This window comes from Dama dama, chromosome 14 (genome assembly GCF_033118175.1).
Source record: "Dama dama isolate Ldn47 chromosome 14, ASM3311817v1, whole genome shotgun sequence".
NCBI lineage: Eukaryota > Metazoa > Chordata > Mammalia > Artiodactyla > Cervidae > Dama > Dama dama.
The window spans coordinates 4,841,523-4,865,704 of record NC_083694.1 but is presented as its reverse complement, the minus strand read 5'-3'; the positions used below and the strand labels follow the sequence as shown (position 1 = coordinate 4,865,704).

General features: G+C 38.6%; 1 long non-coding RNA gene across 1 annotated transcript; it reads right to left on the bottom strand.

Moving 5' to 3' along the window:
• Positions 1 to 210: 210 nt before the first annotated feature.
• Positions 211 to 17,424, bottom strand: LOC133068982 (uncharacterized). The gene is made up of 3 exons (XR_009695740.1): positions 15,358 to 17,424; positions 689 to 747; positions 211 to 523 (listed from the first exon to the last, which is right to left on the bottom strand). It is a non-coding gene; the product is annotated as an uncharacterized LOC133068982 (long non-coding RNA).
• Positions 17,425 to 24,182: the final 6,758 nt, after the last annotated feature.

Below are 24,182 nucleotides of genomic sequence, written 5' to 3'. Positions count from 1 at the left end.
ATCCACCACATCTACTCCATCATCCCAAATAAAGAGGTCTTTCCTACTTTTTCCTGATTCCAACATTTCTAAACCTTATTGCTTTAGGAATGTATGTATGCTTGTTTCATTTGCATTTTTAGAATGCTCGTCCATCTCATCTAGTGAATATTTCACTTTGCTTTAGGTACATTAATTTAGTATGAAAAGACTACCCTCACCCCTCCAATTTCTATCTTGCATACAGTTTTTTCCTATTTTTTTCAAATATTTGTTTAGTCATTGCAAGGGTAGTTAAATGCCTGGGTTCAAGTCACCATCTCTACTTAGAAAACTTAAAGTTATATTTTGAATGAATAAGTAGTTTGACTCTGAGACTATTATTTAAAGACTACTGTTACAATTCTAGAACTGTTATCCCAAACAATGCTACTGCCAACTCATCCTTTATTACAAAAATAATTAAAAGTTGATCCAAACCGAGTGTCTTTGTTGATCTTCATTTTGCCGTTTATGAGCTCTAGAAAAGATCCACATGATTTACCTATGGGAAAGAAGCAGAACATGGGAACTTGGGTGTAAAGTACTCTGAACTTCTATTAATACATAAGGTCTCAACCTGGCCATAGATTACTGAAAGGCATTTATAGTTCCACAGATTTTTTACCTTGAGGAAACTCACAAGACTGCCTCAGAATCAGGTACCTACCAAGCATCATTTTCCAAAAGACCTCACTTCCAGATCTGTCTCATCCTCATATTTTTTGTCTGTCAAAAAAAAAAAAAAAAGTAAACTTTGTTTATTACTAAAATGCTTATTCTGTAATTCAACCAGTGTAAATCAAAAGACTTGAAATTTGGGATTCTCTCCCCACCTACACTTTTCTTTCCTTTCCTGAGTCATTCATTACTTAGTTTCAGTTGTATAAATGGGACGTCTCCTAGCAAATTTTCCCTGTCATGCCTTCTGATGCTCATTTCCCATGAAATGAGTTTGTAATGAACATGGTAGGAACTCAAACAGTAGGAAGATACAACCTACAAAAATAAATCTTACATCTGTTATACTTTAGGCAAAGTTACCAAGACTTGTGTCTTCATTTCAAGATTTGAACAGTTGATCAGATCTTAAGGATTATTGACTAATACAGAGCAGTTCTCAATCTGGATAGAGATAAAGGAAATCCCTGTATACATTGTTGTGTATACAGTTGTTTTCAGGGTTTGGCCAGATAGAGTTTTGTAGACAGGTGATACAGAACATTTCCATAATCACCAAGGCTGCATTTATACTTCAGAGTTGTCCCAACAGGAAACTCATCTTTGTCCATCAGTACTGTATGGTGAATGGAAGTTCCGCTGGGACTTTGCTTTGACCCGGAGAGAAAGACCACACTGACATCAAAGTTAGTGGAGAAACTTCTAGTATACTTTCTCTTTTTTTTCTCCAATGTGTTTCATAGATGTAGCAGTAACCACTGTTGAAAGTCTGTTGCCAAGTCAATTATTCAGCACAAAGAAATTTCAGCACTTGGTTTGTACACAAAACTCAACAAATATGAAGTAATATTTTAATTCATATTTTAAATATTGGACTCGGTTACTATACCTTAAAACCTCATGTATGTGTGCGTGTGTGTGTGTGCATGCACTCTGTCACTCAGGCATGTCCGACTCTTGTGACCCCAGGCACTGGAGCCCCTCAGGCTCCTCTGTCCATGGAATCTTCCACAAAGAATACTGGAATAGGTTGCTATTTCCTTGCCAGGGGATCTTCCCAACCCAAGGACTGAACCCTCAGCATCTCCTGCATTGGCAGGGAGATTCTTTAACACTGAGCCACCTGGGAAGCCAGAGATAATTAACTATAATTTTTTAAATTTTCAGCTGTTGATAGTTTCTAAAAAAAAAAAAAGAAAGCAGTATTTTTAACAGTTTAACAGTATTCCATGAGTTATAATGTGCTTTTTTTCACTTTAAACATTTGATGATGACCATTGTTTCTTCATTGACCCATGGTTTACTTAGAATAGTTTTGTAGAATTTACACACATTTGAGGAAATGTCTTTAGCTATATATTTATTACCAAGCTTTGAGGTTAATTGAGTTTTGTTTATGGCTTAGTATATGATCAACTGAGACAACTGTATGTGTATATATTTGTAAAAAATGTGCGTTTGTGATAATGGGTGCAGTGCTCTAGGTGTTTCAGTGAGGCAAAATCATATTTGTTTAAATCTTCTGGATACTTACTGATTTGTGGGGGTCTGCTTATTCTACCAGATAATGGTCCATCTATTGTACATTTGTCTTATTTTTCTAACTCTGCTCTTTTTTTTACTATACATATTTTAACATTTTTATTTAGGTATACTTATGTACATTTATATATTTTAAAATTATATTTCCTAGTAGATAGACTCTTTTATTATTAGAAAATACCTCTCCTTATCTCTAGTAATAAATCTTGCCTCAAATTATATTCTCTCTACTTTACTTGTAAGGCAAATAACAAACAAATAACACATTTACAGATTTAATCCTCAGTAAACTGAGGGAGATGGTGAGGTACAGGGAGGCCTGGTGTGCTGCAGTCCATGGGGTCACAAAAAGTAAGACACGACTTGGTGACTGAACAACAACATACCTATAATTTTTGTTTTGTTTTGTTTTTCTAATGTGGACTATTATTAAAATCTTTATGGAATTTGTTACAACATCACTTCTGTTTTCAATGGATCCATTGGATCATCAAAAAAGCAACAGAATACCAGAAAAACATCTACTTCTGCCTTATTGATTATGCCAAAGCCTTTGACTGTGTAGATCACAACAAACTGTGGAAAATTCTTCAAGAGATGGGAATCCCAGACCACCTTACCTGCCTCTTGAGAAACTTGTATACAGATCAAGAAGCAACAGTTAGAACTGGACATGGAACAACAGATTGGTTCCAAATTGGGAAAGGAGTACATTAAGACTGTATATTGTCACCCTGCTTATTTAACTTATATGCAGAGTACATCATGTGAAACACTGGGCTGAAGGAAGCACAAGCTGAAATCAAGATTGCCTGGAGAAGTATGAATAACCTGATACACAGATGACACCACCCTTATGGCAGAAAGTGAAGAAAAACTAAACAGCCTTTTGATGAAATTGAAAGAGGAGAGTGAAAAAGTTGGCTTAGAACTCAACATTCTGAACAAAGATCATGGCATCTGGTCCCATCACTTCATGGCAAATAGATGGGGAAACAGTGGAAACAGTGACAGACTTTATTTTGGGGGGCTCCAAAATCACTGCAGATGGTGACTGCAGCCATGAAATTAAAAAGCGCTTGCTCCTTGGAAGGAAAGCTATGGCTAACCTAGACAGCATATTAAAAAGCAGAAACATCACTTTGCCAACAAAGGTCTGTCTAGTCAAAGCTATGGTTTTTCCAGTAGCCATCTGTGGATGTGAGAATTGAACTATAAAGAAAACTGAGCACCAAAGAATTGATGCTTCTGAACTCTGGTGTTGAGAAGACTCTTGAGAGTCCCTTGGACTGCAAGGAGATCCAACCAGTCCATCCTAAAGGAAGTCAGTCCTGAATATTCACTGGAAGGACTGATACTGAAGCTGAAACTCCAATACTTTGGCCACCTGATGTGAAGAACTGACTCCTTGGAAAAGACCCTGGTGCTGGGAAAGATTTGAAGGCAGGAGGAGAAGAGTATGACAGAGGATGAGGTGGTTGGATAGCATCACCAACTCGATGGACATGAGTTTAAGCAAGCTCCAGGAGTTCGTGATAGACAGGGAAGCCTGGCATGCTGTAGTCCACGGGGTCACAAAGAGTTGGACATGACTGAGAGACTGAACTGAACTGAACTGCTTCTGTTTTATGTTTCGGTTTTTTGGCCATGTGACTTGTGGAATATTAGCTTGACAACCAAGAATTAAACTCACATCTATGCATTGGAAGGTCAAGTCTTAACCACTGGACCTCCAGGGAAGTTACTATCACTATTTTAAATATAAGCACAGAATGATAATTCAAAGATGAAGATTGTCATAACGCCACATTGGTCAAATCAGCTTTCTTTGGGTTCATTTTTGCATAGCATGTTTTTCCATCTTTTTATATTCATTCATTCTATCTCTGAGGCTTCTCTTGTGTCTCAGCTGGTAAAGAGTCCTCTTGCAATGTGGGAGACCTGGGTTCGATTCCAGGATTGGGAAGATCCCCTGCAGAAGGGAAAGGCTACCCACTCTAGTATTCTGACCTGAAGAATTCCATAGACTGTATAGTCCATGGGGTCACAAAGAGTCAGACACGAATGAGCAACTTTCACTTTCACTCTGTCTGTGAACATGTATACTATTTGTTTTGTATGGAACAAATAGTTTTTTATTTTTATTTTTATTTATTTTTTATTTATTTAGGCAGGCTGCTTGGCCTGCCTTGTGGGATCTTAGTTCCTCGGCCAGGAGTTGAACATGGGCCCAGGCAGTGAAAGCACAGAGTCCTAACCACTGGACTACCAGGGAATTCCCTATAGTTTTTTGTTTTTTAATTAACTTACTTATTTTAATTGGAGGATAGTTTATTTACAATACTGTGCTGGTTTTTGCCATACATCGACATGAATCACCCCCGGGCGCACATGAGTCCCGCCATCCTGACCCCCCTCCCCCCTCCCTCCCTACCCTCTCCCCCTCTGGATTTCCCAGAGCACCATACATCTGACTTTGTGTGCCCTGCTTCACACATCACACTTGCACCAGTCATCTACTTTACATATGGTAATATACATGTGTCAATGCTATTCTATAGTGTTTAATTATGATAGAGTCCCCAAACTTATTAAGTTCACAGTGCTCTTAGAGTCTTAGTAATTTTTTCATGTCATTCCTAGCCAAAAGAAAAATACTTAACAGTTTATTTACTAAATAACTAGGCCCAAACAGCTCAGTAAGTCTTGTGCCCACCATAATTCTTAATTGCTCAGCTTGGCAAACCTTGAAATCAGATTGCAAACCACCACTTAATTTCTGATTCCAGATTAACTTTCACTTGGTACTTTTTCTTTATCACAGTCATTGCTGAAAATCCAGTTTTGCAAAGATTTGATGTCATCAAATAGAACTTACTGCAATCCAACATAACTGGGAGCTACTCTGAGGTAGCAGTTTGCAAAATATGTGAGAGATATAAAATATTGCTGTGTTTCCACTGAACATTTAAAATATTCCATAGGTCCCTTGTGAATTTATAAAGGCCTCCATGGCACCTCAGTTCACAGTTTTGGAAATGCAGTACTATGACAATCTTCATCTTTAAAATGGAATTGTTGTATTTAACATAATTATTGATATATTTGGGACTCTAGCAATCATTTTACTATGTGTTTTTAATTTGTCCTATGTTTCTATATTCATTATTTTCTTCTCTGTTGCCTTCTTGTTATCAATTATATTTATTATTTTACTCATTTCTCTTTATTATTAAATTATTAATATAATAATAATTTAATTTTAATGTTATTTAAAGGTAATGTGCATCCTGAACATAGGAAAGGTAATTAACAGTTATAACTTCCCCAACAATGCAAGAACCACAGAAAATGTTAACTTCATTTACTTCCCTCCTGTCTTTTGTGCTATCATTGTCATGTATTTAAATTCTACATACATTTTAAACTAACTCTAGTCATAATCAATGTACCCAACACAGGCTGTTTACTAGACTTTTACCACTTTCTGCTAACCTGGACTCTAATGGGAATGGACTCCCTCAGCTAAGAGTTTGAAAATCTGTGTGGAAATATGCAGTAGGCCAGATAATGAGCTCCCAAAGATATCCATGTCCTAATCCTTGAAAACTGTGAACATTACCTACTGGCAACAGCGCTTTGAAGATGTGACTCACTTAAAAACCTTAAAATGGGAAGATCATCCTGGATTATTTGGATGGGTCTTAAGTTTACTCACAAAAGTCTTTATAGGAAGGAAGCGAAGCATCAAGGAGACAGAAGAAGATATAAAGACAGGACACTACTGACTTCAAATGTAGAGAAAGGGGGCCATGAGCCAAAGGATGTAGGCTGCCTCTGGAAGATGAAAAAGAGCAAGGAAACCTAAACTTCTCTTGAGCATCTAGAAAGAACACAATGCTATGGACCCATTGTAGATTTTGACCTCCAGAACTGTAAGAGAATAAATTTATGTTGTTTTAAGCCACTGAGTTTGTGGTTAATTCATTTTATAGCAGCAATAAGAAACTAATACAAAAGATAATGGCACATGGTGTTAGAAGGTTTGAATTTGTAGAGACTTGGCCTGGAACCCAATGTCTTCTACTTACTAGCTGAGGTCTCAGATGTGCTGCTTAAATTTCTCTGAGCCTGAGTTTCATCTTCATCATAGTGATGATAGTATTTACCTAGCAATTTTTCTGGGAAAGTCAAAGATGCAAAGCATTTAGTAGTATCTTAGATATGGAAGACACTTGGTAAGTTGTTGTTATAGTTATAATCTATTGAAAAAGGAAAATGCTAACAGGATATTTCCTGCAAAAGTGGGCATGCTCACTTTGCTTCCAAGAGTTTATTTTCTGCCTACATGTACAGAGCTAATTTAGGATAAACTTACCTTGGAAAAATACCCTGAAGGACCTTGGTGACCAGCGATCAGAGAAGTTCTCCTGAATGAGTGTGTCCTAGATTCAGCCTAAGATTTAATCTTTGAAACCCATGAGTTCTATCATGGTTCCCACCAAACCACTGACAAACATGAGACTTCCTGAAGAAATTGGATTGAACTAGCCATTAGGTCTGCATAGCTGCCGTAATACATTTTTTCCTATTTAATGGCTTTTATCAAAATTAAGGGATTTAATCTGTGTATCCTATCTGAGCAAAGGATGGTGAGCCAAGAAAGCACACATTTCTTACTTATTTTTTTCTAATATTAGACAGTCATATCTACTACTACACATTCTCTTTATTAAATAGCAGCTGTTAAGCTAGAGTGTCCTTGTCCATGTTTCTTTCTTCATCTTGTATCATCTTAGTCCTCTGACTGAGCTATAGTCCTTCCCAGCAAAACCCTTTTACCTTTTCTTTAAGATATTTGCTCTTTGTCCTGTCTTTTTGTTCTTTATTTTGTTATTTATTTGTTATTTATTTGTTATTTATTCCCTCCATGTGATTACTTTGATCTTCACTGTAACTTTCACTCTTCTTCCAGATGTCTGCTAAAATGCTGCTCCCTTATATATGGTTGAGTCCCTTTGCTATTCACCTGAAACTATCACAACACTGTTAATCAGCTATGCCCCAACACAAAATAACACATTCCAAAATAATTAAAATGCTGCTTCTTTATTGAAGCCTTCCCTGACCCTCCCAGGGATTTCAAATCTGAACTATTTCCCTCTGCCCCATCACATAATAATTTCTAATTAGACCCTTTCCTTTTCCTTTTATATCATTTAAGTTGTTTTTTTAGGTTTATATGCTTTTAAACATATCTATGTCTCTCAATAGATATTAGACATGCATATAACGAAGGCAAGAAACTCCATGATTTTTGGTCTAGCACTCAGTTATAAGCAGTCAGTGCATATTTGCTGCAAAGAATAGATGAATGATGAATTACCTCAAAAAACTTAAAAAAAGTCAAGAAATCAGGCTATATCCCTAAAAGCCATGATTCAGTGGGTGTGGGTAATGGCCCAAGAAACTATCTTTTTAAAAAGTTTCCCAGGTGGTTTTGATAGATAACAGCACTTTGAGAACCACTGTGACAAACAGGAAAAAACTACCAAAACTACCAAAAACTAAAAAGCAACTCATGTGACTTCAAATATGATGCCTTCACCTTTTCTCTAGTTGCATGTAGGATGAATGTAATTTTGATAGTGATCTCATCCATTGGTTCTGGACAAGGGAAGAGATTCCAAGTGGAGGTTCTGGTGCCAAAAGTTTAATAGGAGAGGCTGAATGTCACAGCAAAGCTCACAAGAAGACAGAGATCTAAAACATTAAAGCAATACACAGTGGAATATTACTCAGCCATTAAAAAGAATACATTTTAATCAGTTCTAATGAGGTGGATGAAACTGGAGCCTATTATACAGAGTGAAGTAAGCCACACAAAAAACCACCAATATAGTATATTAACACATATATATGGAATTTAGAAAGATGGTAATGATAACCCTGTATGCGAGACAGCAAGAGAGACACAGATGTATTGAACAGTCTTTTGGATTATGTGGGAGAGGGCGAGGGCAGGATGATATGGGAGAATGGCATTGAGACATGTAAATTATCATATGTGAAATGAATCACCAGTTCAGGTTCGATGCATGAGACAGGGTGCTCAGGGCTGGTGCACTGGGACGAGCCAGAGGGATGGGATGGAGAGGGAGGTGGGAGGGGGTTCAGGATGGGGAACACATGTACACCCATGGCGGATTCAAGTCAATGTATGGCAAAACCAATACAATGTTGTAAAGTAAAATAAATAAATAATTTTTAAAAATAAATAAAATTAATAAGAAAAGTAAAAATAAATAAATAAAACAACAAAGCAAATGTAATGAACTATTCTTGGAATGGTGTGCCTTTCCTCTCATTTCAGTTCAGTGCTCAGTCATGTCTGAAACTTTGCAACCCCATGAACCACAGCACCCCAGGCCTCCCTATCTATCACCAACTCCCAGAGTCCACCCAAACTCACGTCCATTGTGTTGGTGATACCATCCAACCACCTCATCCTCTGTCATCCCCTTCTCCTCCTGCCCTCAATCCCTCCCAGCATCAGGGTCTTTTCAAATGAGTCAGCTCTTCGCATCAGGTGGCCAAAGTATTGGAGTCTCAGCTTCAACATCAGTCCTTCCAATGAACACCCAGGACTCATCTCCTTTAGGATGGACTGGTTGGATCTCCTTGCAGACCAAGGGACTCTCAAGAGTCTTCTCCAACACCACAGTTCAAAAGCATCAATACTTCGGTGCTCAGCTTATTTTATAGTCCAACTCTCACATCCATACATGATGACTGGAAAACCATATCCTTGACTAGAAGGACCTTTGTTGGCAAAGTAATGTCTATGCTTTATAATATGCTATCTAGGTTGGTCATAACCTTCCTTCCAAGGAGCAAACGTCTTTTAATTCCATGGCTGCAAATCACCATCCACAGTGATTTTGGAGCCCAGAAAAATAAAGTCAGCCACTGTTTCCACTGTCTCCTCATCTATTTGTCATGAAGTGATATCATGATCTTAGTTTTCTGAATGTTGAGCTTAAAGTCACTTTTTCACTCTCCTCTTTCACTTTCATCAAGAGGCTCTTTAGTTCTTCTTCACTTTCTGCCATAAGGGTGGTGTCATCTACATATCTGAGGTTATTGATATTTCTCCTGGCAATCTTGATTCCAGCTTGTGCTTCCTCCAGCCCAGCATTTCTCATGATTTACTCTGCATATAAGTTAAATAAGCTAGGTGACAATATACAGCCTTGATGTACTCCTTTTCCTATTGGGAACCAGTCTGTTGGTCCATGTCCAGTTCTAACTGTTGCTTCCTGACCTGCATACAGGTTTCTCAAGAGGCAAGTCAGGTGCTCTGGTATTCCCATCTCTTGAAGAATTTTCCATAGTTTATTGTGATTCACACAGTCAAAGGCTTTGGCATAGTCAATAAAGCAGAAATAGATGTTTTTCTGGAACTCTCTTACTTTTTCAATGATCCAGCGGATGTTGGCAACTTGATCTCTGGTTCCTCTGCCTTCTCTAAAACTACCTTGAACATCTGGAAGTTCACAGTTCACATATTGCTGAAGACTGGCTTGGAGAATTTTGAGCATTACTGTACTAGCGTGTGAGATGAGTACAATTGTGCAGTAGTTTGAGCATTCTTTGGGATTGCCTTTCTTAGGGATTGGAATGAAAACTAACCTTTTCCAGTCCTGTGGCCACTGCTGAGTTTTCCAAATTTGCTGGCATATTGAGTGCAGCACTTTCAGAGAATCATCTTTTAGGATTTGAAATAGCTCAACTGGAATTCCATCACCTCCGCTAGCTTTGTTCATAGTGAAGTTTTCTAAGGCCCACTTGACTTCACATTCCAGGATGTCTGGCTCTAGGTGTGTGTGAGTGATCACACCTTGGTGATTATCTGGGTCATGAAGATGTTTTTTGTACACTTCTGTGTATTCTTGCCACCTCTTCTTAATATCTTCTGCTTCTGTTAGACCCATACCATTTCTCTCCTTTATTGAGCCCATCTTTGCATGAAATGTTCCCTTGGTATCTAATTTTCTTGAAGAGATCTCTAGTCTTTCCCGTTCTATTGTTTTCCTCTATTTCTTTGCATGGATCACTGATGAAGGCTTTCTTATCTCTCCTTGCTATTCTTTGGAACTCTGCATTCAAATGGGTATATCTTTCCTTTTCTCTTTTGTCTTTCACCTCTCTCCTTTTCACAGCTATTTGTAAGGCCTCCTCAGACAACCATTTTGCTGTTTTGCATTTCTTTTTCTTCGGGATGGTTTTGCTCCCTGTCTCCTGTACAGTGTCACAAAACTCCATCTATAGTTCATCACATACTCTATCAGATCTAGTCCCTTAAATCTATTTATCACTTCCACTGTATAGTCATAAGGGATTTGATTTAGGTCATACCTGAATGGTCTACTGGTTTTCCCCACTTTCCTCAATTTAAGTCTGAATTTGGCAATAAGAAGTTCATGATCTGAGCCACAGTGAGCTCCCAGTCTTATTTTTGCTGACTGTATAGAGCTTCTCCATCTTTGGCTGCAAAGGATATAATCAATCTGATTTCATGGTTGACCATCTGGTGATATCCATGTGTAGAGTCTTCTCTTGTGTTTTGGAAGAGGGTGTTTGCTATGACCTTTATTTTCATTACCTAAAACCCATACCTGAGTTCTGGTATAGTATATGTAATAACTAAAAATGAAAATTTGGATGAAGTGAAAGCAAAAGTCACTCAGTCATGTCCAACTCTTTACAACTCCATGGACTATACAGTCCTGGAGTTCTCCAGGCCAGAATACTGGAGTGTGTAGCCTTTTCCTTCTCCAGGGGCTCTTCCCAACCCAGTGATCAACCCAGGTATCCCACATTGTAGGCAGATTCTTTATCAGCTGAACCACCAGGGAAGCTCAAGAACACTGGAGTGGGTAGCCTATCCCTTCTCCATTGGATTTTCATGACCAAGAATCAAATTGGGGTTTCCTGCATTGAAGGCAGATTCTTTACCAACTGAGCTATCAGGGAAGCCTGAAAGTTTGGATAATATTCCAAATAAAAAGGAATATATGAACCTGAGAAAGTTTGATTTAGTTTCTTTTCCCTTCTTCATTGCCAATCCCTCAAATTATGGCTTGTTCCTACAACAAACTTATTAATATAAACTCTATAAACTCAACATCCGCCAAAGTTTAAAAAAAATTTTTTATAGCCTTATTAATATATATTGGGCTTCCCAGGTGGTGCTAGTGGTAAAGAACCTGTCTGCCAATACAGGAGACAAAAGAGAGGCAGGTTCAACCCCTGGGTTGGGAAGATCCCCTGAAGGAGGGTGTGGCAACCCACTTCAGTATTCTGGCCTGGAGAATCCCATGGACAGAGAAGCCTGGTGGGCTACAGCCCATGGGGTCAAAAAGAGTCAGACATGACTGATGCAACTTAGCATGCATGCAAACATGCATTAAGCTATATTACATACAGTAATTATACAATTTGATGACTCGACATATGTATACACCATGAAATGGTCACCACAGTCAAGACAACAAACTTTTCCATCACAGTATCTATCTACAGTTTCCTAATATTTCTTTGTAATCCATTCATCTCTTTATCTCCTTCTCTAGGCAAACTCCAACTTGCTTCTTGTTACACAAGTTGATCTGACTTCTAGAATTTTGGATAAACTGAATTACTCAGTTTGTACTTTTTATTTTTACCTAGTTTTCACAAAGCATAAATATCGTGTGAATCATCTGGATTGTTATACATAAAAATTTAAGTGGTTTTGTTTGTTTACTGTGTAACATCCAGTTGTAAAAATACACCTTAATTTAGTTTACCCTTTTAGCTGTTGAAGGACATTTGTATTGTTTCTAGTTATTGGCCATTACAGATAAAGCCACTATAAAAATTCATGAACAAGTCTTTATGTGAACATATGCTTTCATTTCTCTTGAGTAGATACCTAGGTGTAAAATGCTTAGATACATGTGTGTTTAACATTTTAAGAAACTGTCAAAATTTTGTTTCCAAAGTGGTTGTATCCTTTTAACAATGAAGAATGTTCGATAACTGCAGCTTGCCTTATAGCCAATACTTGGTATAGTCAATTTTTAAAATTTAAGTCATTGTAGTGGGTGTATAGTGTCATTTCATTGTTATTTTTGTTTTGGGTGTCACTGTCCACTTTGAAATACACCTTATTCAAACCTATTTGAGGCAGGTTGATTTATTCTGTACTATAAGCACAAACTACCCACTATTTCTTTCATGTCTGTTCAAACATGAGCTGTCAACCAAGAGTATACTCTGTTCCTCATTCCTCACATTCTGCTCTTTATAAAGGGACCTGAAAATGTTTTGCTTAAGTAATTCTATTATTAAAAAAAAAAGAGCATGCACTTAAGCATTTTTATTTTATATTTAAATATATTTATATATTTTATGATGTATATTATATGCTATGAATTTGGTGTACTATATAACATTTAATAATATGCAGCACATACTTTGGTATAATGTATAATATATATTGTATTTTCTATATGGTATAATATATACTTTGGTATAGTTTGGTATTAAAAAATATATAATATTTAGTATGCATAATATACATTATATAGATTAACATGTTATATATAAACTATGTATACAAACTATAAGAAGTTAATAGTAGATGCTAAATTATAATATATTATATAACAAAATAAAGCTATTATATCTATGTTTATACTAATATAATTTAATTATATTAATATCAATAATTATATACAATTATTATGTAAGCTATTTACAATTATTATATAAGCTGTATATAATAATTATATATGCTATGTAATATATATTGAATGTAAAGCTATATTTCAACTCATCTCCTTAATACTTTCTGGATTTTTTTCACTTTTGTCAACTTTTGTCAAATTTTAATCACTTTTCGTGATTAAACCAACAGGATTTCTTCCTCTTAATGTCTGTGTGGAGAGGACGGTCAGCCATGCCACTCAATTGCTTGTTTGAGTTGGCCCTATTAGAATAATTTTATTCATTATCTCTATATAGGAAAATGTTGGAGTTACTTGTCCAATTATGAAAGTTATATTAGATAAAACCAGGTAACACAAGCCACAATTCTACTCATCTGAGCATATGTAAACTGAAACAAGTCACGAATTATAGAAAGCCAACTCCTTTCTACCCTGTATCTTTACACAAGTTAACAGTGAGACCTGAGGGCCAAGCGAGGGTGCCAGAGTTGGCCCTATCTTCAACACAGTCCTAGCAAGGCTTGTGCTATGCTAATTTTTACATAAAATAAATATATTCATGAAACATCCTTTACAATCTTTTTTTTTTTTTTTTTTGGATTCACTCTTCAAGAGTTGTTAAAGCCATGCTTCTTCCACTCTGCCTAAGATCACTGGAGCTGAGATCTCTCCCTTTTCAATCACTCCAAGGCCCTCAGACTCTTGTGTGACTTTTTAGTCATGATTTTGTAGATCCCCGTGGGGATTTTCAGGTTATGAAACACTGTCACATACAGTAAGTCATCTGATTTTCACACTAACCCTCTCAGCAGAATATTAATTATGTGTATTGTATATATGTGGACTCTCGTGATCAGGGCTGTTACTGACTTGTTGGTCCAAGGTTTCCAGCTAGTAAGTAGCAAAGGCTGGACAAACCAGAACCCTGGCCTTTTAGTTAAGATTTCCTAAAATCCCACCACCCTACTTTATGCACACATCTTGGAGGCACAGCTCTCTCTTCCATTTCTTACAAACTCCAAAGTACACTGTCAGCATTCCACCATCATTTTCTAAATTACTTTAGCAAGTAAATTTCTAGATAGTTTAGGCTGTTTCACATTTTGAAGTTATTATAATAATCCTAGTAAAACATTTTTTGCAATTAATAGTGTCTGGGAATGTAGTATAATGGTAAACTTAATAAACACAGACAAGCTATAACAACATTTCAATAAGAAGGGAACCAGGTAGCCACAAAGTCCACAAAAATTCTAAATACAGATTGCTTAAGTTTCTTGGCATGCTTCTCTTCTGAAAATAAAGCTTTAGGTTCTATCCCATTTCTTTACTTGACAGGTTCCTTTATGACATCTAAGTAAGTGTTAGTTGCTCAGTCGTGTCTGACTCTTTGCAACCCCATGGACTGTAGTCCACCAGGCTCCTCTATCCATGGAATTAATTCTCCAGGCAAGAACACTGGAGTGGGTTGCCATTCCCTTCTCCAGGGGGTCTTCCCCGCCCAGGGATTGAACTGGGGTATCCCCCATTGCAGGCAGATTCTTCACTGAGTCACCAGGGAAGCCTATGGCGTCGAAAGAGATAAAATACTAAACAATTTCTGTGGAAACTTAGTGTTCCTTCTTTTTCTCCTCTCTTAGAAGGGAAGGCACGATCAAATATTGAATGCAAAATGCCTAGAGATGACAAAGAGCAAACTGAGTCGTCAAGAAGAGGCTCGACAAAAAAGAAAAAGACTGTCACTTCAACCGAGATGTCGCTGTGAATGAGCTGAACCAACTCAGAAGACTTCTAGGGAAGCCAAAAATAAGAAGGGTTCTAATCTCTGTTTGCCTATTTGAAGTGAAAGGAAAGAAGGGAGGAGGCCACCTCAAAATTTTCATAACAGTTATAATAGGCTTTGTTTTGTTGTAAATACCCGACTAAACCGGGACAATATGTAAACATTACTCTCCACGCCTACCTGCAGTCATTACACTCGGTGAGGGTTCTGCAGCTCCGCTCGCTCTTCTAACCCCAAGCACCTGGCATTTGTCTTGGCACAGATGCTCAGTAAGGGCACGTTAATGATGACAGTGGTTTAGGGTGGGGGTGAATATAACCAGATGCGAGGCCCTTTGCAGGTGATAATTGGCACCCCGGGACTGCTTGTCCAAACACCCTCGTGTACAAAGGGCTGAAGTAATGAGGACAGAAATTAAGTGGCAGGCACTGTGTTAAAAACTTTGACACGCTTTATGCCATTTAGGCAGCAACTCCATGAGGTGCAGAGATCGGTGACGAAGAAAACACAAGAGGTAACTTTCCTCACAACTAACATGTTTCAAGGGTTAGAACTCACCTCTGTCGAATCCCCCAATGCCCTTTTCTTTCCCTATGACCCGCGCCACATTCTGCTATAGACAGTCTCTGTACAAATGAGGCAAACGCAAGGAATTCCGTGCGGCAGTCGGCCAGCATCTGCACGGGGCCCAGCAGAAGCCCCACGAAGAGAGGAACTGGAGCAGCGCCACCGGGGTCCGGAACCGAGGGGATTCCCAGAGCCGACCTGCCTTCTCGCGCGCTCAGCCCTTGGAAAGAGACACGCGCCCGCGCACCTCACCCCCGGCCGCCGGGCGCGCGAGCAGCGCCAGAATCGCCCGGAGTGCTCCTCCCGAGCCGAGCCGGAGATCCGGGCGACGGCAGCCGGAGAGGGTCCCGTTTCCACGGAGAGGAGGTGCCCGTCCGTCCCAAGCGCCCAAGGAACCAGAGGCGATCTCGGAGAAAACCGAAGTCGGGGAAAGTGCAGCGGAGGCAAGGACCACTCCCCGGATGCCGCTCCCTGGGTTTGAGAAGTGCAGCGAAGGTTCCCGACAAAAATCTGTTGACCACAACTTCCCCTTGGTGAGCGAGGTCTTGTCTACTCCGGGTTTGCATGGCTTCTAACAAGTCTCGCTCCCAAGGAACACCTTAGAGATCCTGGTACAGGAGGAAAATTAGGCAGAGCTGTCATCTCCTTGATGTGTTCTACGTGTGAGGGTGGGCAGCTCGGGGCAGAAGCGGTGGATTCTCACAGCTTCGCTTTCATACACCCCTGCACGATTTTTCCCCTTCTCAAGAATCCGCGTGGGTAATAGGTCAGCTAAAGAAACGCCTGCACTCTGCCGAAGAGTCTGTTGCAGGCAACACGCACAGTGTACAGAAAATGAAGAACCAATTTCTTTATGTTGAATTGAGATACACCAAGCCATTGAAAGATCTTTTGAAAGAGAGTGACTTAATCAAATTTGCATTTTTAAAAGTATGATTCTGATATGACACCCCTTATATATGGTATCTAAAAAATGATACAAATGAACTTAGAAAACAGAAGGAGACTCACAGACTTAGAAAAGGAACTTCTGGTTGGAGCAGGAGAAGGGATCCTTAGGACGTTTGGGATGGACATGTACACACTGCTATATTTAAAATGGATAATCAGCAAGACTCTACTGTATAGAACATGGAACTGCTGCTCAGTATTATGGGACAGCCTGGATGGGAGATGCATCGGGTCCCTTTTATGGCTCAGTCCCTTTGCTGTTCGCCTGGAACTACCACAACTTTGCTAATTGGCTATGTCCCTGGTAGCTCAGCTGGTAAAGAATCCGCCTGCAATGCAGGAGACCCCGGTTTGATTCCTGGGTCAGGAAGATCCCCTGGAGAAAGGATAGGCTACCCACTGCAGTATTCTTCTGCTTCCCTTGTGGCTCAGCTGGTAACGAATCCGCCCGCAATGCGGGAGACACGGGTTCGATCCCTGGGTTGGGAAGATACCCTGGAGAAGGGAAAGGCTATCCACTCCAGTATTCTGGCCAGAATTCCATGGACGAGTGCATGGGGTTGCAAAAAGTCAGACACGGCTGATCGACTTTCACTTCACTTCACTTCACTTCAATACAAAATAAGTTCAAAAAAAAAAAAAAAAAGTATGATTTCATCTGTAGATACAGACTACAGAGATAGTATAGAGATAGGAGTAAAGCAATAGTGGATGGAGAGACCAACAAGGAGGCTTTTACCATCATCAGGATGAGATTTGGTGGTAACCACGACTGGGATTATAGTAGATAATTAAGAAGGATATTGGAGATAGAATGAACAAAATTTGCTCAAGCATTGGATTTTGGCAAATTTCTGAAAATTACTGGTAAGAGAAAGAAGAGAATCAATAGTTAGCTCTAGGATTCAAAATGAATGATAAAGCTGTTTATTGAAATAAGAAGTACAGGGGAGGGACAAGTAAGAATTCAAAGATGAGAGAAATGGGGGTGTGTGGTAGGCAGAATAATGGTTCCTAAGATGTCCCTGTGCTATTCCCCACAACCTGTGCTATGTTACCTTATGTGGAAAGAAGGATTTTGCAGGTGTAATTAGCTTAAGGAGTTGGAGGTAGGGAGGTTATCCTCTATTATCTTGGTGGCAGTACAATCAAAGGAGTTCTTATAAGAGTAAGGCAGGAGAACAGAGTGGGAAAAGGCAACGTCTGAAGCAGAGATTAGAGTGATGCCACCACAAGTCAAGGAATGCTAGCTACCTCTAAAATCTGGAAGAGGCAAGGAACAGCTTTATCCCTGGAGCTTTCAGAAGGAGTCAGTCCCACCAACACCTTGGTTTAGTACTGTAATACTCATTTTTAACATCTAGCCTCCAGAACTGTTTTTAAAATATGCACTGTTTCAAGATTCAAGGTCATTTGTTATAGCAGTATCAGAAAACCAATATGGAGGAAGAGGGGTACCCTGATCAGGGGAGAATATTGAAGATTTTTTGGATTTTTAACTGAGAAAGTTGTAGCCATGGAATAAATGGAGTTTAGTGAGGGCCAGAAGATGTGAGAATATTCTAGGAAAAAGTTGAGAACATAGTTAGTTTGTTGATTACAAAACTAGACTTCTAGAAAAGCCCATGAAGAGGACTTTTGTAAAGGAAATGGATGGAAGACAATAAAAAATCTCAGGAATTGTTGGATCTGTTAAAGAAGAAAATGTACAATAAACAATAGATCAGGATAGAAACATATGAACCACATTCATCCAGAGGTCTTAAAATTTTTTTTGTTGAAATATAGTTGATATACAATACTATTTTAGTTTCAGGTGTATAACATAGTAATTCAAATTTTTATGGATTATATTCCATTTAAAGTTATTATAAAATATTTGCTATATGGTAATTCCCCTACATATAAATCTTCAGGTTGTGAACTTTCAAAGATGCAAACGTGCATTTGCATGTCCAATCATGTAAGTTAGTCCACCTGTCTGGTGTACATTGTCATGTTCATGTGTCCTCTAGAAGTGGTTGCATTTTTTGTGTACTTTACTGTATAGTATGGTATAGAGTCCAATAGTACAGTATCCTTATTTCAAGCCCAGAATGTCCAGAAGCAAGTATAAAAGCATCAGTGGTGTAGTTGGTACTACTGTATTTTTCAAGATACTATACTGTAAGATTTCAAATGTTTGTTTTTTCTGTTTTTTTTTTTTTATTTGTGTGAAAAGTATTATAAACCTATTACAGTGCAATACTAGACAGAAGGTTGTTAGTTGGTTACCTAGGCTAACTTTATGGGACTTATGAACAAATTGGTCTTATGAAGTTACTCTCGAAACAGAACTTGTTCATATGTAGGAGAATTACTATGCTCAATATATTTCCTGTGCTGTATAATATATCTTTATACCTTATGTATTAAAACATAGTGATTTGTATCTCCTAATCCCCTATCCCTGTCTTGTCCCTCCTCTCTCCCTCTCCCCACTGGTTTGTTCCTTATAAATAAACCACTAGTTTGTTCCTTATATCTGTGAGTCTATTTCTGTTTTGCTGTATTCATTCTTTTGCTTTATTTTCTAAATTCCACACACAAATGATCACATACAGTATTTGCCTTTTTTTGTCCGACTTATCAACTAGAGGTTTTTAACATTTTTGAGTATTATGGACCCCTTTGCCTATTTGATCAAGCAGGACCCCTTCTCAGAATTGTTTTTATAAACTCATAAAATAAAGTACACAGAATTACAAATAAAACTGGTTATACGGAAATATAGGTCTAGTCATGAATTTTTGGGTCTGTGGTGACCAAGACAAAAACCCCAGATTTAAAAATTAATAGAAGCAAAAGTCATTTATTTCTGAAGCCAGAGTTAGAGCAAGTCATATGGAGAGTGGAGTGATTTCAAATATCAAATGCTGTAAAGAGGGAGGAGGGGTAGGAGGATCGAAAAAACATTGTAGCAGGTATTTCAGTAAATATGTTAGCTCTTCTCTCCTCTGTGCATAGATATGGTTCATGGTGGAATAAAGACACTCAAGGTTGGAAATTAATCTTTACTCATTATCTCTTCACTGTTGGAGACCCACATACACACCGTCCAGCAAACTTGCAATCACTCAGCATGTACAGCCTTAGTTCACACAAACAATCCAAAATACTGTCTTGCTTCATTAGTCCTTTTATTAAAGTCTCCATCCCTACCCTCACTAGGTAAAGAAGGGCAGTGTCCCAAAGGCCAGATATGTTTTTAATCTTCCATTCGTGTCCACTAGACTCTCTCCTAAGGCTCTATTGCGATAAAATCAACTTTGATCACATCACATTTTTAATCAATAAATTTATTTTAGTTGGAATATAATTGCAATACTGTGATGTTGCCATACATCAACATGAATTGGCCATTGGCATACCTGTGTTGCCTCCCTCCTGACTCCCCTCCCACCACTTTCTCTTCCCCATCCCAACAGGTCAGGTCATCACAGAGCACTGACTTTGGGTTTCTTTTGTCACACATCAAATTCCCATTGGCTGTCTATTTTACACATGTTAATATATAAGATTCAATGCTATTCTCTCAAATCATCACACCTTCTCCTTCCACTGTGTCCAAAAGTCTATTCTTTACATGTGTCTTTTTAAATAGCTTAATACTTTCCTTTTTAATACTTTAATACCACTCTTTCAAGGATTTGATATCATCCTTTCAAGATATTTTCAATAGAGCAATGGAAGAAGAAGCCAGATAGGCTGTGGAAAAAGGAATGGAAGATTCAATTCCCCAGGCTTACATCACAAGCTATCAGAATATGCCACTCATTACCACTTCTTTTTACACTAGTCTCTTAGCATCTGCTTTCTTCCCTCTTTTCTTGAAGGTTTTAGCTCCTACCTCATGGCAAACTTCTCTACCATTACTCCTGTCATAATCTTCAGTGATTTGATATTCACAGTGATGGTATTTTCCAAATACCTTGTCTCTTTTCAACAATCTCGTCCTTTCCTCTATTCTGCCACTTATGCCCATGGCCATATCTTAGACCCTGTCATCATCAGTAAATACAGATCCTTCATAATTTTGGCCATCCCACTGTCCAACCACCAATCCTATCCTTCTAGTTCACCACTAGTAACTTGACCCCAACAATCTTGGTATCTCTCAGTACCTAAAATCCATTTATCTTTTCTTTCAATTTCACACCCCCTTAGTATCCTCACTTTCATCCTGACCAGATTCAATTCAATTCCATGGTCCATCATTATAATCACTATCTTGCATACTGCCTCAGTTACCTTGCCCTTCTTCCACTTTATTGTATTTATTACATGAACAATCTTGCTTAGATTCATTTCTCCACAATTTTGCCCCTGGACTCATGAAACTGAATGTGGCTGGAAAAAAAAAAAAAATATATATATATATATATATACATATATATATATATATATATGTATATATATATGTCCATGAGGACTAGTCTTAGTTTAATGACAACTCATTTCAAGTGGACCTTTGTAACGTGGACTGGTGTTCTTACTATACTTACCTAATCCATTTACTCTCTGATTCTTCCAAGTGACTATCATTTTTTTTTTATTTTGACATTGAACTCTCACTTCTCCTCCATTGTTCTTAATATGCTTATAGCTTTGCTTCTTTTTTTTCAGAGAAAATAGGGGAAAAAAAGAAAAAAGAAAACTTCCACAAACTTCTCTCGAAATTTAATCTGAATACTTCTATTTGGGTTAGTTTCTTTATCTCCTGTTAGTAAGATTATACAGTTCACACCTTATCTAAGGCTAAATTTGCCACTAGTGCACTAGATTATATCTGTTCTTTCTTGCTCAAATACATCACTCTAGGAATTCCCCTCTCTCTCCAGAATTATTACTTCCCCCTTTACACTGGATTTTTACCATAGCATGCAAACAAATTTCTCCAAATGCAGCAGATGTAGTCCTTTTATTATTTTTTTTAAATTGAAAATTTTTTTTCACCTAATATTTCTTTTGCTTGAAACACAATCTGACCAGATATCTATATCTGCATAGCTACCTCCTTCATCTCCTTCCTTGAGTTTCTTTTTTTTACTTAAATGTTATCTTCTCAGTGAAGTCTTCTCTGGCCACTATTCACAACTTCACATCCATTCAGAACTCCCTTTCCTCTCTCTCTGCTTCATATAATGTTAAAATTTTTACTTATTTTTTCATTTTTATTTCCATCTGTTGATCTGCTTGTCGTCTGCCTCTCCTCACTAGAATAAAAGCTACTGGAGAAAACATGTTCATTCATCACTGCTACCACAACCTAAAACATCGCCTAGCACAGAAGAATGGGTGCCATAATTATTTGTTAAGTGAATAGATGGAATGATTAAATCTGCTAAGTTCAACCACTTTTTCAGAAAATTTGATGGTAAAGAAAAGGGAGATAGTTTAAGAGAGAAGAATGGATGGTTTGGGGGAGGATTTGTTTTCAGGGCTGGGAGTAGATATTTGTTGCCTTAACTGAACCCTTTCTTTTGGAATTAGGCCCCTGATTTTTCCTATTTTCCACAGTTCCATATGGTTCAGATGGACCGCAATTTCCCAAATACGAGAGTACTGACATGTTGAAGCAGACAGTTCTTTGTTTGGGGGGCTGTCCTGAGCACTGTGAGATGTTTAGCAGCACCTCTGGCTTCTGCCCCCCAGATGCCAGTGGCACTCCCCTCCTCCAGCTGTAATGATAACAAACGTCTACAGGCATTTCCAGATGTCCTCTGTGGGGTGCGGGGATGGGGAGAGAAGGGACGGTGTGATTACCCCACTTGAGAACAACTAAGGTAAACCAATTCCATCCCTAGTTCCAAGCCTGGGCAAGCAGTTTAGGCTTTGTCATCTGCTTATTTCACTGTTCTGATCTAATAAGTGGTTCAGCTGAGGACCTGTGACCCTATTTGGACAAATAAGAGTTAGTGAAGGCAATTTTGAAAGAGTTATTGGACAAAAGAAGTTCTTTGTTCTAGAATGCTAAGCTGATGGGGCTTCCTAGGTGGTGATAGTGGTAAAGAACCTGCCTTTCAATGCAGGAGACTGTCTGCAGTGTAGGAGACCCAGGTTTGATCCCTCGGTGAGGAAAATCCCCTGGAGAAGAAAATGACAACCCACTCCAGTATTCTTGCCTGGGAAATCCCATGGACAGAGGAGCGTGGCAGGCTGCAGTCCACGGGGTCACAAGAGTTGGACACGACTTAGTGACTAAACCACCACCACCAGAGAATGAGGCCAGCAGAAAAAAACAAAACCAGGGAATGAAACAGATTCCTAAGAATATGATTTGAATATTTAATTCCCATTTTGACTGAAACAAGCTGTACCCTTGACCTTTTCTGTCATGCGACATAAAATTCTTTCTTGGTTTAAACCAGTGTGAGATGAATTTCTGTCACCTGCAGCTGAATAAGTACTAGCTTGAACACATTTTGTAAGTGAAAAAAGGCAGACAGTGATGAGAGAAGTATAACTGAGGGAGCAATGTCCTGGAAGAAACAGAAAGGGATGAGAAAACTATATAGTCTGTACAAAGTGGTAAGTGGAATGGAGAATAAGGATGGATAAACTTGAGAGGTTAAGGAAGAGGAAGTAGAAAGCTATCCTGTGATATTTTCATCCTCTGCTAAGATAAGGAAGGTGGTAAGATATAACATGGGGTTTTCCAGTTGGCTCACTGGTAAAGAATCCACTTGCAATGTGCAGAGACACAGGTTTGATTCCTGGGTCAGGAAGATCCTCTGAAGAAGGAAATGGCGACCCACTTCAATATTCTTTCCTGGAAAATCCCATGGACAAAGGAAACTGGCAGGCTATAATCCGTTGAGTCACAAAGAGTCAGACACAACTTAGCGACTAAACAACAAGTTATAGTAGATGGCTTGACATGCATGAACAAATGAGTTGGAGAAGTGAAAATGGCACTGTGAATGAATAAGATACCAAACTGCATACCAATTGAAAGCAATTTCTTAAGGAGATATCTGTACACTCATGTTCATGTGTGTGGGGGGGCTAAGTTGCTCCAGTCATGTCTGACTCTTTGCAGCCCTATGGACTGTAGCCCGCTAGGCTCCTCTGTCCATGGGATTCTCCAGGCATGAATACTGGAGTGAGTTGCCATGCCCTCCTGCAGGGGATCTTCCCAACCCAGGGACCGAACCAGCATTTCCTGTGTCTCCTGCATAGGCAGGTGGGTTCTTTACTGCTAGCACCGCCTGGGAAGCCCATTCATGTCCATAGCAGCCATATTCACAATAGCCATGAGGTGAAAACAACCCAAATGTTCATTGATGGATAATTAGATTTTAAAGTAGACACATGCTACAACACAGGTGCACACTGAGGACATTATACTAAGTGACATAAACCCATCACAAAAGGACAAATAATGGTATGGTTCAACTTATATATAAGGTATCTTGAAGTAGTTATGACATTCATAGAAATGGAAAGTAGAATGGTTGTTGGCAGGGGCTGAAGGATGAGGGGAATGTGGAGTTACTGTTTAATGGATATAGAGTTTCAGTTTCTCCAGAAAAAGTTCTGGAGATCTGTTGCATAGCAATGTGAATATACTTACACCTCTGAACTGTACACTTAAAAATAGTTAAGACTGCAAATTTTATGTTACACATTTTCTTTACTATAATTAAAAAAAAAATATGTCAAACAGCCTACAGAATCTAGAAGAGTGGGAGTAAATCTGTGGTAATGAATGAGTAAGATTTTATTTTCTCAGTAATTTAATTACTGGAACAGAGAACACTGACAGCCAGATTTAGAGTGTGGTGGGAGAGAATGAGAGCACTGGGGGAAGGTGTTCTTGGATA